Consider the following 2,907-nt stretch of genomic DNA (forward strand, 5'->3'; position numbering starts at 1 on the left):
ATTTGATTGTGGACCTAAAGGTAGCACTCCACACTAAATTTCAAGTTTCTGCCGTCAATGTCCTACAAGCAATATGTCTGATAAATCTGATCCCAAACTACACAACCTGGAAAAAGAAAACACATTTTGTTAAGAACATATATGTCATACCATTGCAAATCTGTAATGAAATCATCCCATGTGCAACAGTCAGGCAGTTAAAAAAATTCCAATTCATTCCGTAAAAGCCAAAAATCTATAGTGGTCCGAGACCCAAAACAACATTTTTCATCCCTCCGGCAAAAAATACCTGCAAATATACGGTCTACAAAAACTCTGTCACTGCTTTAGCAACTCCCTATGCATGCAAAATATCACAAAGAAATAGGTGCTTGGCCTTGTAGATTTTTTGCTATTGCTGAAAGTTTGTACCCCCCTGTAAAATTACTTGTTTTCACCGAGCATGCTGTTTAAAAGCAATGTTTACAAACAATGGCGACCTTGACATCAATAATTATCAGCATGTGATTTCTAATCATGTTTTCGAATTTGCCAATGATCATATTACATGTCACAAAAACAAATTTCATGCTGAAAATGCATTTTAAAGACAACCAGTCATTTAAATCCACAATAGTCACTATATCCATGAAATCCTCCCTGGCCATTCGAAGCTGCGGCTTCATTTAGTGTGGTGTGCTGCCTTAAGGAGCACCTTAACATTGATTGCTGAACTTTATACAGACTTTTTCTGCAAATTTATGCATATTTCAAGAAATAAAATGATTTAATTTTGCTAGGAATTGTTTGCTTTTCTTTATATGTGCCTTTAATTAACTATACCGTTTGCCCCATTTTCAGCCCTCGGCACGCTGTTTTTAGTACATGTAGAAAATGAAAGAATTCCCAATGTAAGGTGTAGACAAAATGGGTTCCATACTATCTATACAACTAATTTGCACAAATATATCCTTATGTCATATGATATGGAAGAAATATTCAACAAATTGCCATACAGTTTAAGAATAAACTGGCTTCATGTGACATTGTGTGTGTGTGTGGGGGGGGGGCACAAAATATATCAGTTATGTTCCTGCCAGACACTAAAATATGCTAGTTTTTCAGTCCTACACAGTAGAAAATCTATTTGGCATGCACAATGTCCATATAGGTTTATGTGTACTGTCAAAAACAAAGAGAAAAAGCATTTGTCAGGGCCTTCACAGCATTATAGACATCACAATGTGGGTCTCCTAGGGAATCGAAATTCACCAAGTGACAGTGGAAAAATCAAATTTTCCGACTAGTCGATCTTGCTCGCTCAGCTTTAAAATGGTCACAATCTCACCAGAAATCCTAGATTATATACCCACTTGCCCTTAAAAGTGATTTCCAGCAAAAATTTACCTCCATACAATGATTTCACATCACTCGAAACACTTCGGATGGCCATATTTCACACATACAGCTGAAATTCATTAAATGCATGCCTTTTTCCTAATTTAAAAGTCATAAAAAGCAGGAAAACAACATCTAATTTAACCTTCATAGCTCTATATGTGAAAATTAGCATTCTTCTAAAGCTGTATCTCCTAGAATAAGTAGGTGTAATCAACACAGCAGACACAGCACCTTTAATACATTTCACAAAGAATTTCTGGAATTTGAGTTACCTCCCCTTTTTAAAGCTGACTTTCTGACACTGTGTTTAATATTATTATGAAATTTCATCATCATTGTAGTCAGTGTGTATTCTAGAGTATTTACACAAAGTTTAATAAGAAAAAACAAGCATTGAAAAAATTTCATTTTACCTTAAGGTAGCACTCCACACTAAATTTCAAGTTTCTGCCGTCAATGTCCTACAAGCAATATGTCTGATAAATCTGATCCCAAACTACACAACCTGGAAAAAGAAAACACATTTTGTTAAGAACATATATGTCATACCATTGCAAATCTGTAATGAAATCATCCCATGTTCAACAGTCAGGCAGTTAAAAAATTCCAATTCATTCCGTAAAAGCCAAAAATCTATAGTGGTCCGAGACCCAAAACAACATTTTTCATCCCTCCGGCAAAAAATACCTGCAAATATACGGTCTACAAAAACTCTGTCACTGCTTTAGCAACTCCCTATGCATGCAAAATATCACAAAGAAATAGGTGCTTGGCCTTGTAGATTTTTTGCTATTGCTGATAGTTTGTACCCCCCTGTAAAATTACTTGTTTTCACCGAGCATGCTGTTTAAAAGCAATGTTTACAAACAATGGCGACCTTGACATCAATAATTATCAGCATGTGATTTCAAATCATGTTTTCGAATTTGCCAATGATCATATTACATGTCACAAAAACAAATTTCATGCTAAAAATGCATTTTAAAGACAACCAGTCATTTAAATCCGCAATAGTCACTATATCCATGAAATCCTCCCTGGCCATTCGAAGCTGCGGCTTCATTTAGTGTGGTGTGCTGCCAAATTATAACCTTCCATCATTTTTAGGTTACATGCAAATTATTCGTTATATTTTACACTTGGTTTATAAATCCAACATAATAGATCATTTATCATTGATAATTAATGATAATAATATGAAAGTGGTTAAAGCCTATGAACAGGTTAGACGGATGAAAAATTTTGTTTATTTCTTGTTGGGCTTCCGTTTTCAATCGGAACTTTTTGATGATTATTCTTGAGTCATAAAATTGCAGTTTTTCCTTTATCAGAATACTCCGCTGAATATCATGGAGTTGCATAAATTAAAAAATGGTGGAGCCCAATTAGATTCTAATGACACAGTTACTTTACTGAAATGTATAAAAATCTATGCAGAGCTCCAGATAGCGTGCGTATCAGAGTAAAATACGCAAGAAAAATACACATCACTTTCAAAATTTGTGCGTCAACTAAATGAAAATACAC

At 34.7% G+C, this 2,907-nt stretch overlaps 1 long non-coding RNA gene across 1 annotated transcript; it reads right to left on the reverse strand.

Moving 5' to 3' along the window:
• On the reverse strand, positions 1–2,182 carry LOC132728086 (uncharacterized). Its single transcript, XR_009625434.1, has 3 exons — positions 2,068–2,182; positions 1,794–1,885; positions 1–106 (listed from the first exon to the last, which is right to left on the reverse strand). It is a non-coding gene; the product is annotated as an uncharacterized LOC132728086 (long non-coding RNA).
• Between the last annotated feature and the right edge of the window lie 725 nt (positions 2,183–2,907).

This window comes from Ruditapes philippinarum, unplaced genomic scaffold (assembly GCF_026571515.1).
Source record: "Ruditapes philippinarum isolate M1 unplaced genomic scaffold, ASM2657151v2 ctg191_1_1_1_1, whole genome shotgun sequence".
Classification (NCBI taxonomy): domain Eukaryota; kingdom Metazoa; phylum Mollusca; class Bivalvia; order Venerida; family Veneridae; genus Ruditapes; species Ruditapes philippinarum.